Here is a 15,768-nt window from a genome sequence, read left to right on the forward strand (position 1 = left end):
TGTAGACACACTGTTCTGGAATAAAAGTGACACATCTCAGCCCTGAAGTGTCACCTGAAACCCTGCTCTGCCAATGCACCTCAATGCTTTTGTGCAACAACCTATCCCACTCCAGTCTTTGGCCTCTGGATCAAGGACTGCCAATCAGATCAAATTTATTTATTTGCATACCAGTAACTCCTACAATGTGCAAAGTGATGTCTTTGAATAGGAAATACACTGTCCCTGCCCCCAAAGAATATACAAGCAGCTTATGAAGGGTAGGGCAGAAGGAGGCAATCAAGATATATACAAGGTGGGATTTGCAAAATCACTCACTGTCAGCCTAACTGACTTCCACTGAAGCCCATGGAAGTGTTACCCTTGCCTTTGAAGATCTTGCCCATAATGTCTATGCATACTGTATTCATCTTAATATACTTACATTACTATAACCTACTGCCCCTGGACCTGTCCATTCTCAACTGCCTAATATTTTGCAGGCATTAAGGCAGTGATAAGGTCTATGGTGGTTTTATGATGGCAGCTATCCATCTGGAATCATTATGAGCCCACCAAATATTTTTCCACTTGTGAGGCAAGTCTGTATTTGAATGTAGGAACCCATGGGTGAAAGACTAATGACATTTGTTTTCTGGGGCACCTTTCACCATTAATTCTTTCATTTGTAACAGGAAGGATGCCAAATGCAAGCACTTAGGGCTTTTATTTACTTTCTGCCTTGAGTATCTAGGGGGAAAAAAAGATGAACGAAGTCTCTGTTTGAACTTTTCAGTCACATGTTCTCTACACTGTGTATGTGTTTTAAGAATGTTGCTTGTTAGCAGGAACGTTTTTTTTATACAATCATAATAAAAACAAAATGGCTACCTTTGTAAGACTTGTAAGTACAATTTTAGCCTCAGACACAGCTTTGAAAATGTATGATTTTTATGATTCTCAATTACATCAGTGACACGGCTTCACTTGATGAGACAGAGTCATTCATTTATTCTCTTTTGCAACGGCTTGTCCCTGCAGGGTCCAGACTGTGAGCAAGGCCACTAGTTGGAACCAGCCAAGGACATGTCAATCTCAGTAGGTGGTAGATGAGACATCCAATTCTCTACAGCAGGTTGCTGGGTAGCTCTTTTCAATAACAATTTGTTAATGAAAGAAGGATCCAAAACACTGACAAAGGCTGAGCAAAAAGAACCCTAAAATATTTTCCCTGTGCCCCATTCTTAATGAAAAAGAGAAAAAGCTATAATGATAAGACTGCAACGGATCCTGTCTTGTCATAAGAACAGATGAAAATTAAATAAGGCTGGTTTTAGTTGCTACTGCCATCAATTAATGCGGGAACCACTTCCAATCATAATAATTACCATATGTGCACTGTGCTTTACCTCTGGGCCTGTTAATTCCACACATACGAGGATACAGCTCTAGACTGCATTAGAACACATTGATGTCACAATAGAAATGCTCCTATTGTAATATTCTGTTACACAAACTGAAATGATTTGGGTGACGGGGGAAACAGGACTCAGCTCTGACCACCAGACAACTTGTTGGTGATCATTCCTCTATCTGTGCTCAAACACAAAAACAGTATTGCAACAGAAGAATGACAACCGCTCACTTAGCTGTTTAGCAGACAAAGCCTTCATAGTCTTGAGAGACAGATGCTGTCTCCTAGATAGTTGCAACATTGTTCCGGGTACGTTTTGTATCAATGACTCTCCCTCCTCACTGCGATCTGCCAGATTATAGATTTATGTTCACAGCAGCAGTAAGTGCCACACAGAAGTGCTACATAAACTGCAGAGCAACCCTTAAATCTGAGTATAATGTGATATTTCCCAGTAAAAGATGTACTTTAATTTTATTTCATCAATTAACTTGAATTTATATATGTATATCTGATTTTACAGGTTTAGTATAATCTATGGAAACTATATACCATAATAAAAGATCATGATACCCCAAATACCTTTAAAAAATTGTTTGTAGCCAGTAGGGGGCAAATGGTTTGTAAATAAAAGTAAAATCCAAAGTTAAAAGTAAAGTGCATGCAAAGATGACTATATCCTGTTTATACTTTTCATGGTCAGTACATCAGAATAATTAAAAAAAAAAAAAAAAAAAGATCTGGTCCAGTTCTGGCCAAGATCACGTAAACTAGATTATCTACTTTAAAACTTAAACTTCCCGGTAAACAACAAAACATTATCTGTGTTTTTCAAATGCATGCTTCTTTCAATTTTGTTCCTTCTACTTTCTGCACAAGTTGATCCGTGACATGAAGAATATGCTTAACTTGCCATCACTCTGAATCACAAGTTAAAAGCATTCAGGTATGATAAAACTGAGAATTGGTTGAATATCATTTCTAACTATAACGCAAAGGAACAAACCTGAATGTAAGGGTTCAAATTATCAAGCTCACTATCTTCAATAAGTTTATATAGTGAGAATGCATGTCAGCAACCGCATACAATATTTAAAGTTAAAAAGGATATGGAGTCTTCTTAGCAAAGTCATAAAGAACCTAACAAGAGTAAACAGTTAATGTGTTCTTGCTACTTCTGAAATTAGGAACAAACCAGATTTCGTCAGTGAGGTTTGGCAACGTGAGAAATCCTGTAACCAATTTCATTTCCTGATAAATGAACGGTCCACAGGGGAAAGTCAGCCAGAGGGTTTCGGAACTGTCGAGTGCTCAGACATTACTGAAAGACTCCTTGAAGGAGCCAGACAGTCTATTGCTTATCACTGCTGAGCCAAATAGCACCATGCAAACATTGGAACTGCCAGATTCCATTTAGAACTCTTACTGAAGCACAACATGATAGTACTTCATCAACATGTGGTATCCCCTTAAAAAATGAAACGGCTATAGTACACCTCCTATATTATGCTTTAAGCCACTGAGCTGGAAACACGATTGTATAAAACACACACTGGTATATGGCTTTTAACTGTCTTTATTGTTTATACATTTTAAAGCCAAGCCCTAAAAGCAACTTTGTATTTAAAACGAGTTTAGATTTTTATTTTATTTATGTATTTTAAGTGGAGAAATATAAGTACAGAAAATAAATAATTCAAGTATGGATATATTTTGGCAAGAGAGAGAGACTAGGGAAAATTTTCAAAGGAATTGACCAGCTACGTTGCTTGCAAAGTTGAGCAATCTCTAGCATTTTGGAGTTTCTGGTTTTAATCTAAGTAAACCCTCTCAGGGTGCTTTTCTTTTTTAAAGTTATCATAACTAGTATATGTGATCATTTTACAGCACAACATTAACAGTAAAGATCAGATCTGTCTGCAAAGTAACTCGAACTCTTCAACATGCTAGGCAAGCTGTGGTATGTTTTTAGATATGACAATATATTTAAAAAACATCTTTCAAAACAGAGCTAAATTGAATGTTTGTTCATTTTTATATTATTACAAATTGATTCACAACTCAAACATTTTTACAGGAAATTCACGTAGCTTGACATGTAGAGATTTAACTTTTAAAAGTCCAAAGCCTGAGCTTGTAAAAAAAATATTGCCAATCTGATGACCCCTGAAGGGAAGATAAAAGAAAAAAATAGCTCAAATAATAACTTCGGGCCTTCATTACAAAATACTGGCTAACTTTTCAAGTGGCTTGCAGGCTTAGATTAGCAGTGGAGTCTGCAGTTGATTAGCTACACCCTCACAAACAGATGTCACAGTAACAGGGAGAAAAATGCTATAGGTTCTAGAGTTTACAAGGAAGAGCACAATTTCACTGATGAATAACAAAATATTAAAAAAGGAAACCAGGCAAGTCAGAGAAATATTATATGCTTGCTCTTCGCCCAAATGTCAGAACTCATTTTCCCTGCATCTTCTATTGCTCTAGTAACCATAGGAGAAATTCTTCACTTCAAAGGAAAATTTTGCCCATCTGATTCATTTTGCACTTTATCATGATATAATCCTGCATTGATGTGCTGGGATCTAAGGTATATTGTACGTGAGGTTCAAACTGAAGGGATGCTTCAGTTTGAACCTCAAGTACAATATACTTGATATAAACAGGGTGGATACATTAAAAAAGGAAAGTTTTCCATATTAAGTATTTACCATTTAAACCCTGGCTGTAAGCAAGGTGCATGAATACCAGAATGCACCTTGGAGAGTGCAGCGTGTTTTAAGCTTAGAATACAGAGCTAGGAACTCCAGGAGTTATAATGCCAGCTGACACTGACTCCCTTCTGTGGCCTTAGTCAAATAACTTAAATTCTCTGTACTTCGGATTCCCCATCTGTAAAATGGGGAAGATACTATTTACCTTATCTGGACACTGGGAGGATTAGTTATGCTTGCAACGCATTCTGAAGATAGAAAGGAGTATCTAAATGCTAAGTATTACTAATACCCTTTGGTTAAAGCAGTTAGTGCTATATACGTTACATACATGTGATCTCTCTCCTCCCCCTCCCCCCGTCCACACACAATTAAGGTATTGAAAATAGGAAGTGTATTTTCTTCTCTCTTCAGCAAAAAACATAGCTCATTGGCTGTGGCATGAGAATAAAAGGCAATACTACAGGTTATGGTGTATTGTAAACTGGGTGACTTAACTGAAAACCTCTACTGAAGGACAGAAATTTATAAACAGCTTCTGAGATTACTAGCCAAAGCAAAATGAAGACATTTCAGCACTCTCTCATTGTAAGCATAATGCAATGCAAATGAGATGATTCCTTAGGCAGGTTCTATGGAGTATGTGATTTACCAGCAACTTCAACACTCAGGCACCCAACAGTTAGATTGGGAGAGAAAAGTGATAATATGGTACTCAAGACTCACCCACAGCTCCCTCACGCTGAGATTTCCTCATTAGCCATGCCACTAATTCCATCTTTTCCCACCCACTCAACATTACTTTGCTTCCATAACCCCTGCTATTCAGCACCATTAGCTTGCAGAGCAGAAAAGTGAAATTGGCAACATGTTTGAAGCACTGGGGTCTCCTAAATTCCATTGCTGCTCCACTTACATACTCATAAGAAAAACATGTTGGCGTGCTATACGAGATATACCAGTCCTGTGACCCCAGACGCATGGCAAGGTGGATAGAGGTGTGGATTTAAAAGTGGATAATGGTAACTGAGGGAATAGAAAGTGTATAAGAGTAGTGATGTAACTGGATGACAATGAAATATTTACTGATTCAATAGTTATCTGAGAGGGGATAAGGCCAAAACAGAAGGGACACGAATCCAACAAGTGCTCTCTAATCGGCCTGTTGATCAGGGTGATGGATGCCTGCCTCTACTAAAGAACAAACACGATCGCTATGCAGCATCCTCAATCCCTGCTGATATGGGGAGTAAGACTCTGGTCACCTACATCTAGGCGACAGCAATGCAAACGACTATTGCTAAGTTTGTTCCACAGGTGACACGGGATTAGAAAAACAACATGTATATATGTTCATTGTGAAATATTATGGTAAAATATTGCACCAGTGCCACTATTACAAAATAGTGGTCATAGTAAAAATGAACAACATATGCTTAAATAGCACCATTTATCTGAGTATCTTAAAACACTTTACAAAGAACAGGCCTCGATTTGTGAAGTAGGCAAGAATTAAACTTGTTTTACAAACAGGGAAACCAAGGGATTGAAACTCAGTTTCACAATGAGCCAATGGAAGAGCCAAGTAAAGAACCCAGGAGACCTGAATCCCAGCCCTGCAGTCAATTCACCATACCGTTTGGGGGCCTGATCTACTCCCACTGAAGACTCCTGTTAACTTTACTAGGAGTTGGAAAAGTCCTTGTTTCCTATTATTAAACTAGTAGTAATGGTTCATAACATTTAAAACTACAGGGCAAAATCCTGGCCCCACTGACTTAAATAGGGCCAGTAGTTCAACCATGAATCTTTAAAATGCTAAGGAATAGGAATGCACGTTTTAGGAGGGAAACAGAGCTGAAGTCTCTGTTTACTCTTGATCTACAAAGGAAAAGTTTTATGGAGTGCTCTTTCCAAGTTGAAGGCATGATTATTATTTTCTGCTGGAAAACATTCTGGCTCGTTTACAGTGAGAATCTAATATTACATGGGAAAGAGTTTAAAGAGCAGAGACTCAAGAGCTTGCTAATGCATATTTTCCTACGCTGATGCTGTAGTGATGTTTATATTACTCTTTGATAGGGAGGTGTCAGAAAAGCATTACTATAGTTTTGACTTTGTGCCAGGAGTACAAGTAAACTAAAATTGCTGTTTCTTACTAGCCCTGGTTAGCAATGCCAATAAGTTGCTTTTTAATTCCTCCCCTCGGCACCCCACCTCCCATTTACTAGGTTACCCCACCACCACTAGTGGAAGAATCCACAGCAGGCCCTTGAAACAAATGTAAGCGAAAATCCTGTTTTAATTCCAGAAATGACTGACAGCTGCAATATAAAAGCAAACCTAAGTTGTTTGGGCTCTCAAGAGCAGCCACATTTTTGAAATGCGTTTCCTAAAGCCACTTGAGGGTTATTTTTGCACATAAGCCTATAAAAATAATTTAATAAAAATGTATATTCTAGAATTTTCATATCCAGAAGACACCTGGGGAGAGGTGGACTGCACATCCCCTTTTCAAACAGTCTTGAAAGTAATGTATAAATATGGTATCAGTTACAACATTAACGAACTCTCTTTGGGAGTGCCACACAGAGGTTGTGGATGCCATGGTATACACTACTGCTGCTAGACCTGGCAATCTTTTGACAGATAACTTGACTGTAACTAGGACCTTATGTGCAAAAGTACTTTTCTTACACCACCAAAGTAAGCCAAATCTTGGAATGTGCAACATTTAAAATTCCATATATAGGGTTAGCGGAGCAGTAATTGTACTGGGCATTTTCGTTGCTTTTTAGATTTAAAAATTCTAACACAAAAACAATCTTTTTTATATCAATATGCTTTACAAATGACTCGCCATATTAAACAATCATTTTAAAAGTCTAGAGGTTCGGTAATATGAAGCTTCTCACTTATTGAATGTTTCAAACTGAACTACATTCCAAATAGTCACAGTACACATTTATTTCCCTTTCCTTAAAGCTTCCAACTTACGTGCGTTCTTACAACTTATATTGGAAACATGGCTTGGAAAACAGTTTTGTTAGTACACCTCTACCTCGATATAACGCTGTTCTCGGGAGCCAAAAAAGCTTACCGCGTTATAAGTGAAACCGCGTTATATCGAACTTGCTTTGATCCGCCGGAGTGCGCAGCCCCGCCCCCCCGGAGCACTGCTTTACCACGTTATATCCGAATTCATGTTATATCGGGTTGCGTTATATTGGGGTAGAGGTGTAGTTGATCACTAACTCATACCCCCTCATCTGCAGCATTTGCATTATATATATTGTATGTACATAGAAACAGGCCATATTTTCATCTCTTCAGAGCCTGCTGAAATAAATTTTAGATGAAGGAAGTTTCAGCAATGGGTTTTTGAGAGCATCATCACAACTGAGGTCAACCCATTTTTCAAATGATTGCGGTTCTGAAAACTGCTGCTGAAGAGTTATTTTCGTGCACTTGCCATAGCGATGTTGATGTAGTGCCGCAGGCTATGTCTATACTTACAGCACCGAGTAGAGCACACACACTGCTCGCCTCCGAGCAGCATCACAGGGAAAGACTCTAGCAGTGGGCAGGGCCGTCTCCAGGCACCAGTTTAACAAGCAGGCGCTTGGGGCGGCCAAGGGAGAGGGGCGGCACCTGCGGCAATTCGGGGGCGGCAGGTCCCTCACTCCCTCTAGGAGCGAAGGACCTGCCGCTGAACTGCCGCCGCTGATCGCGGCTTTTTTTTTTTTTTTTTTCCCCCCATTGCCGCCCGCTGTTTGCGTTCGCGGCTTTTTTTTTTTTTTTTTGCTTGGGGCAGGAGAAATGCTGGAGCCGGCCCTGGCAGTGGGGAAAGGCTCCAGCAGCTCGGTATGGCAGGGAAAGGCTCCAGCAGCGGGGAGCTGACATAGCCATTCCCCGCTGCCTCCCCCCGCCAGAGTCTTTCTCCACTGCCAGAGCCTTTCCCTGCAGCAGAGAAAGGTTCCAGCACTGGGGAGGCAGCAGGATACTACGCTGCTAAAAACAGCAGTGTAGATAGGGTAGGCACTGACTGGGCATGTAGAGAGCCTTGCAGGTTCTGGGGTGCCTTTACTCCATTCACCTAGGCAGTGCCTCACCATTTACGCTGTTATTTATACCTGTGCTACGGTGCCGCAGCTGTGTTATTGTAGAACCCATAGCGTAGACATGGCCTGAGGCACTCTCATTCCAAAATAGGAGTGTCCACACATGGAGTTAATCAGGAATAGCTATTCCGGAATAACTCCCCTTAAACTAACTAAACCAAGCCCTATGATTATAAACCAATTTAGTTAAACTAGTGTAAATCCCTGTGTGGACTCTTAGGCTACGTCTTCACTATGGAGGGGGAGGGGGGGGGTCAATTTAAGATACGCAAATTCAGCTACGCGAATAGCGTAGCTGAATTCGACGTATCGCAGCCGACTTACCCCGCTGTAAGGACGGTGGCAAAATCGACCTCCGCGGCTTCCCGTCGACGGCGCTTACTCCCACCTCCGCTGGTGGAGTAAGAGCGTCGATTCGGGGATCGATTGTCGCGTCCCGACGAGACACGATAATTCGATCCCCGAGAGGTCGATTTCTACCCGCCGATTCAGGCGGGTAGTGTAGACCTAGCCTTATTTCAATTTAGGCTATGGCTACACTACAGACCTTACAACAGCACAGCTGTACCACTACAGCTGCACCGCTGTAAGGTCTCCTGTGCAGCTGCTTTATGCTGACAGGAGAGAGCTCTCCCATTGGCATAATTAGACCACCCCCAACCAATGGTGGTAGCTATGTCAGTGGAGAGCGTCTCCCGCCGACATAGCGCTGTTTGCGCCGATGCTTTTGTTGGTGAAATTTACATTGGTCAGGGATGTGGTTTTTTCACATCCCGACCGACAAAAGTGCTAGTGTAAACATAGCCTTAGTTTAAGACAACTAGGAACAGGTTTAAACTAAATGGAAATAAGCCACTATTAAATAAGAGTGTCCACGCAAGGGTTTTCACCACTTTAACTAAGGCTATTTAATTAAACCAGTGCAAGTTTGTGCGTAGACAAGCCCTTGGGCAGCATCCTCAATGGGGCCATCTACTGTCATAAGTCCTGTCACAACACTTCACATAATTGTTCCTGGAACACCTGACTGTCCCAAAGCATATTTGTTGAGGGACAGGCAGCACATTCTTCTCTGCCAAAAGCCTGTGAGAATATGACCTCAGGGTATGAATGCTTTCAAAAGGAACATGAATTATTATTCACTGCTTCTCAAACAGCTCAGAAGTGAGAAAGTGACATCTCTAGGGGTATGTCTACACTACAAGCGTCACAGTGGCACAGCTGCAGCTTCTCTGCGGTAGCATAGGCACTTACTACAGCAACAGAAGGGATTTTTCTGTCACTGCAGTAAATCCACCCCCTTGAGAGATGGTGAGCTAAGATGACAGAAGAATTCTTCAGCCGACTTGGCTGTTTCTACTACAATGGGGGTTAGGTTGACTCTACTATGTCACATGGGTGAGAGAGCCTACATTGTAGGTGCCGTTGTAGGCCTTAGTCTTTTTCACTATGAAACAATGACATTCAGCCCAACATCTGAGTTGCATTGCTTTGGTCTGTAGACATACACTAGAACCGTGGTTTCATTTTTATTCATGGTCCATGCGGCCCCAATAAAACCACTACGTATTGTTTTTAGCATCAGTTCTGGAGAGTCGCAAAAGCAGTTTGCCAAAAATACATCCTACATTCCTCATTCCAGTTTGATATTCCTTAGGTTAAGGGTTAACAGCAGCTGTGGGTTAGTAAAGGGAAGTTTGCATTACAGCTGCCTGCATAATGTCAGATCTAAGGATGTATTAGACACAGTCAGTTTCCAGTATTGTCAGATCCTTGACCTTTCAGAGCAGAAAAACATAAATATGGAGAAAAATCTGATGAATTTATTTTAGGAAGTCTTCTGTCTCCCTCACCCAGCACTATGCTCCAGAGTCCCTAGTCTCCATCATTAATCTGCCATTTTCTCCTTTGCAATGCCATGTGGCATTAATTTACATATTCCTATGCAGTGCCCAGCGTCCATGGCAGCTGGGCACTATTACAACAATTAAAACAAACATAAAACAGTCACAGGCAGAGACAACCCGTTTAAATTAGTAAACCATATGTCTGCAATGGCTTAATTAAAGGCCTGTGTAAACAAATGTGCCTTGCATTGTGCCCCGCAGCTCGCCGAAGTCTTGTTCTGGCACAGCACAGCAGCATGACCTCCAAGCACTGGGGGACTCACTGGAGAATGTCCTGCTGCAAGGACTCCTACAATGAAACTCCATGAATCATCAGCAAGAGCAATCCAGCTGATCTTAATTGGTGTCATGGTTCACAGAGTGAGGGATGATCTCCCATGTAGTTGCACCCTAGACCACCCATGTAAGGCTTTACAGACTGTAACCAACACCCTGAATTACATAAGAACGGCCATACTGGGTCAGACCAAAGGTCCATCTAGCCCAGTATCATGTCTTCCGACAGTGGCCAATGCCTGGTGCCCCAGAGGGAATGAACAGAACAGGTAATCATCAAGTGATCTATCCGCTATTACCCATTCCGAGCTTCGGACAAACAGAGGCTAGGGACACCATCCCTGCCCATCCTGGCTAATAGCCATTGATGGACCTATCCTCCATGAATTTATCTAGTTCTTTTTTGAACCCTGTTATAGTCTTGGCCTTCACAACATCCTCTGGCAAAGAGCTCCACAGGTTGACTGTGCGTTGTATGAAGAAATGCTTCCTTTGGTTTGTTTTAAACCTGCTGCCTATTAATTTCATGTGGTGACCCCTAGTTCTTGTGTTAGGAGGAGGAGTAAATAACACTTACTTATTTACTCTCTCCACACAAGTCATGATTTTATAGACCTCTATCATATACCCATCTTAGTCGTCTCTTTTCCAAGCTGAAAAGTCCCAGCCTTATTAATCTCTCCTCATACGAAAGCCATTCCATACCCCTAATCATTTTTGTTGCCCTTTTCCAAACCCTTTCCAATTCCAATATATCTTTTTAGAGATGGGGTGACCACATCTGCATGCGGTAGTCAAGATGGGAGTACCATGGATTTATATAGAAGCAATATGATATTTTCTTAATGATTCTCAACATTCTGTTTGCTTTTTTGACTGCCGCTGCACACTGACTGGATGTTTTCAGAGAACTATCCACAATGACTCCAAGATCTCTTTCTTGAGTGGTAACAACTAATTTAGACCCCATCATTTTATATGTATAGTTGTTTTCCAATGTGCATTACTTTGCATTTATCAGCATCGAATTTCACCTGTCATTTTGATGCCCAGTCACCTAGCTTTGAGAGATCCTTGGATCTTGGATCCAAATGCAAATAGGTGGTTAATCCAGAGCATGGAGCACTGGTGTAATGTACTCCTAGTGACCCAACGTACTCAGGACATGGGTCTTTGCATTTTGCACCAGATGTACAATAAACACTGAAGAGCACATTGCAGTAACATAGAGGGAAGATAGCAAAGGCAAGCATAACTGTGTCAGTGTCTGCATTCAAACAGAGGGCTAAGCTGTCTCGCCAGCCTTAGATGAAAAAATGTTCTACAGGCCAAGGCCAGTATCTGAGAATCCCAGTGCAATGGCAGACTGAGGATGACTCTAATATCAAACTGCAGTTGCCAATATATGTCAATTATTTGCAAGTGACACCAATGTGGGGGTTGATTTCATACTGCACAAGATTTATGCACCCAGTATTTATTTGCTGAATGGCACTCCCCTCACTCTGCATGGGCTCAGGCAGTACCTGACTGTGAGCCTCATAAGGGGGCAAGGAAGTGAACAAAAGACGCCAACACCCTTCTGATCACCACAGAGGAGAGAACAGAACCCTTCCAGGCTTCTGAGAAGCCAGCAGCAGAACCAGCAAATTGCCTGCCCTCTGCATTGTAAATTCAGGAGCTTCCTCCTGCCAGCTTCTGGGAGGTCAAAGGCACTTTCCTCAAACAGTATGTCTTCACTGTAGAGCTAACTTGAGTTATCTACATTCCAGTTACGCCTCTCAAGTGAGCTTAGCACAAAGTGAGAGTAGCCACACTGTGAAAACGCACTTGAGTTGCTGCAGCCACACTAGCGCTACACTCATTTATGCGTGCTGCTAAAATTTCTGAGGGCACATGCCATGATTTTTAGGACTGCAGTAAGCTAAGCTGCTCTATGAATTCTTTCACATTCTTTGTGGGAGAACTTGTCTGTCCTTTCTGAGCACATGGAGGAACTTGTGGGAAAACATTGGAGAACTAGAGGCAGTTGAGTCATGCTAGCCTGTGTCGATGCTGCAGTGGTTATGTTATTAGCAGACAAGTTGTGCTCACTCTAGCTTAAGTCTATACCCCCTTTCTTGGGCCAGCCAACTCAGTGAAAAGCACCACTGCACTCAAATTAAGGGTTTTTGTGCATGGACAAGAGTCAAGTTAGGGGCAACTCTTGAGCTATAACTTGAGATAACTTTGCAGTGCAGACAAGCCCTACAATTTCAAGGCCAGAAGACGGAGTCCTCCATTACCACCTTGGCCCAAAGCCATGGTTTATTTTAATTATATCGATTTCATTGTCTGTCTTCGGATGGACTAACTTTTGGGGTTGACAGTACTCCTGCAACCAGCTGGATGGTATGCCAAGGCTGCACAGCAGTTCTGGGACAGCTATTAGGCAGTACTCAGGAACAATCCTGTCTCCAATTTTCCATTCCCTCCCTATCCCCTGCTGTCTGGTGACTAAGGGCTTGCTTCCTATGTAACAAACAGGAGTTGAAGGACCTGGAACTGCTCAGCTAAGAGAGGAGCAAGCCTCAGATGGTATGTTTACACAGGGATTTTGGAGCGAGCCTCCCAGCCCAGATTGATAGACTTGGCCTAGCAGGGCTCATGCTAGTTCCCTAAAAATAGCTGTATAGACGGTGCCTTGAAATTGAGGCATGGGCTGGAGCTCGGACTCAGAAGCGACCTGGGCTGGGAGGCTCACTCCAAAATGCTTTATTGACATACCCTGAGACGTGCCCTGAACACTCAAACCCTGGTTTTTTGTTCAGTCGGGGCCCAGGGATTGGATGGAAAAAGTTTTTTTTTTCCTTTTACATTTTGTTGAGTGAATTTTATTGCTCGTAAAACTAGAACAAGTTTTAATGACTGTTAAATGCTTGACTCATATCAAAGAGGCACAGTATAAGAGCATAACTGCTTCTGTCGAGCACAGGGAGAGATTATAAAGAAACAGAAAAAAGAAGCAAATACAAATCAACACACAGTGGAAAAAAATCAGGCAGGGCGGAAATCCAACTTAAGCAAGTGTTTGTAAAAATAAAATGTTTTTAGTTTAAATGGCTTAGCCAGTGGGAAATTTCTTTCAAAAGCATGAAATGTGGTCTCTCAAGTATGTTCACTCCATGAACCCAAATGTCAGCTTCCAGTTAATATATGGCATTCAGAACAAGTTTTCCCACTTATTGTAAAATAGCAGTTATCTGCTGGCTAACTCTCATTGAAAATCCTGAGATAAATCCCAGACTCCAGACACAGTCTCACTTCTCTCACGCTCCTAATCCTCAAACTACAGATAATTCACTGAAAGGAAGAAAAGACAACTTGTGAATTTAAAAGAGACAGAGAGAGAGACAGACACTAAGGCCAATTTTCACCTATCACCATGATCTTTAAATTGCCCTTAATAAGCTTCTGCAATAAAAAAGGGAGCCTGGATTGTGGGCTGCTTGTCTGCAAAGGAGACAGCTCTATCTATGAGCTGTGGTTTCCACCTCAGTCCCAGCTTATTAGCTTTATTTATCTTCTCTCTCAGGCTGAAAGAGAAATAACCAGCTCTCGATTTCAGCACCTGCCCTTTATCATTCTGTTTATGCAGGAGTCTTCTAAAAGGCTAATTACTCAGCATGGACTTTCCCTGACTTACACAGTATATGGCTAAAAGCACATGATTTAAATAATGTTAATTACACTATGTTTATCTTGAACAGCAGTGAGGTTGCTTCTTGTAAGGATACTAAGACGCAGAGCTTCCAGTTCTTGGCATGTATTTGCCAAAAAGATTCAAGGGATGATTTTTCACATATTTACCTAAAAAGGTCAATTTAATTAGCAATCTGAGATTTGCGTTTGAGTTACAGGTATGTGTTCCTGTCAGTCACATGCCACTTCCCAGTGTGAAAGTGACGAGGAGTGGCATGGAGTGCAGTGAAACTCCTAAGCACCATTATGCAGATCAGGATCATGGCTGCAATTGCTTTTTTTGGTTTACATTTTTTCATATTTTAACCATGGCTCTAACAATATGCTCAAAATCTAAGTACTGGTAAATCTAATTCATCTGAAGTTATTTCTTCCACTAAACCTACAATAACCGAGTCAAGAACATTCACTATTTTAGATATTTTCCTTATTTTTATATATATATATATATATATATATATTGAAAAATAAAACCCTGAACTGAGCTACCAGGATGTGCGTCTGCCTTGAGTCAGTGAGTGAAAGCACGGCTTCAGTCCTCACCCTTCCACCCCCATGGCCTGTTTACTGTTCATCAGCCTCACTCAACATCGGGGATTACTGATGTTTGAGCACTCAAGATGAAACTCCCTATAGATACTGCATGCCATGGTTAGCTCTAACTATACCCAGAGAGTTATTCATGGTATTATAGGATTAAGGCACTCTCCTTTGTCTGGTAGTTGAAGCTCTGAGGTTCCTTTATAGCGCAGAGCTGCTGCACAAAAAGAGGGTAGATGCTCAGGCTGCCCTTCAGGCATCTCCTCTAGCCTTGGGCTAGGAGTTTCCCAGATGAGAAAGTCAGGGGCTAGAGCAAGAAGAGCTATGAGGTGCCATGGACAGAGAGAGAGACAGAGGCACAAAACAGCTTCTTCTGAGGGACAGGGTGAGGGGCCTGCCCTGAGGTTTCTGCAAGAGACACTTGCTTGGGCTACTGTTTGTTACCACCCACTTGAGGAAATGGGGCTTGTGTACATTTTACAAACAAACCCACACACACACTAAGGAAAACCTTGACTCTGCATCACTGATATCTGCTCCAGACAAGAAACTGACCTGCTCTGATCTGACCTTTGGTCAGCAAAGGGGCAACAATAATAAAGTCAGTATTTGGGAGCGAGTGTTGTCTAGTGCAGTGGTTCTCAAACTAGGGCCGTCGCTTGTTCAGGGAAAGCCCCTGGCGGGCCGGGCCGGTTTGTTTACCTGCCGCGTCCGCAGGTTCAGCCGATCATGGCTCCCATTGGCTGCGGTTCGCTACTCCAGGCCAATGGGGGCTGCAGGAAGGGCGGCCAGCACGTCCCTCGGTCCGCGCCGCTTCTTGCAGCCCCCATTGGCCTGGAGCGGCAAAGAGAGCAATGTGGGTGTCTGGAAGGCCAGAGAGGATGGCGACGCAGTAGTAAAAATGGGAAATGACAAGGGCCTGGTTGAGAATTTGTACAGTGTGGTCAGAGAGAATAGACTCCATCTCTGAGACATTATGAGAAAACCCCACCCCGGGCATGTTCTAACTTCTCCAAATCGTAGGCACCAAAATTCACTAGCAAATCACAAAAATACATTTTACACACACACACACA

The 15,768-nt window shown here is 42.0% G+C and overlaps 1 protein-coding gene across 2 annotated transcripts in view; it reads right to left on the reverse strand.

Moving 5' to 3' along the window:
• DYM (dymeclin) overlaps positions 1-15,768 on the reverse strand; it is a 337,094-nt gene that overhangs the window by 21,339 nt on the left and 299,987 nt on the right. The window lies entirely within an intron of this gene.

The sequence above is a fragment of the Terrapene carolina genome, unplaced genomic scaffold (assembly GCF_002925995.2).
Source record: "Terrapene carolina triunguis isolate 2854851 unplaced genomic scaffold, T_m_triunguis-2.0 Scaffold69, whole genome shotgun sequence".
Classification (NCBI taxonomy): domain Eukaryota; kingdom Metazoa; phylum Chordata; order Testudines; family Emydidae; genus Terrapene; species Terrapene triunguis.